Raw genomic sequence first — 537 nt, forward strand, 5'->3', positions numbered from 1 at the left:
CCCCATCAATGATGGGGGGCCCCCGACGAAGACAGTGATGAGGCAGCTCTCCTGCTGCTGCTGGCCATCGCGTACGCAGCAGCGCCTCAACAGCTTCTGCTTGGGGGCCCCCGGGGGCCCCCCTGGTTTTTGTTGCTATAAGAAATACAGAAACAGAGGGTCCTGCAGCAGCAGCAGCAGCAGCAGCAGCAAACAATATATGTTTTTGTTTTATTATTTTTATTGTTGTTGTTGTTTTGGTTAGGTGCGTGCTGCTGCTGCTGCTGCTGCTGCTGGTGGTTGTCGGGGTGGTGGGAGAGCTGCTGCTGTGCATGTGCTGCTGCTGCTGCTGCTGCTGCTACACGTGTTGCTGCTGCTGCTGGTGGTGCTTCACTTGCTGCTGCTGCTGCTGCTGCTAGTGCTAGTGCCGCACGTGCTGCTGCTACTGCTGCTGCTGCTGCTGCTGCTGCTGCTGCTGCTGCTGCTGGTGGTGTTTACCTGGGGGTATTTGTCCGTCGTATAAGAAAAGATGAAAGTTCTCCGGCGGCTCCAATTGAG

Source organism: Eimeria mitis, genomic scaffold (assembly GCF_000499745.2).
Source record: "Eimeria mitis Houghton genomic scaffold, Emh_scaff909, whole genome shotgun sequence".
NCBI classification, from domain to species: Eukaryota; Apicomplexa; class Conoidasida; order Eucoccidiorida; family Eimeriidae; genus Eimeria; species Eimeria mitis.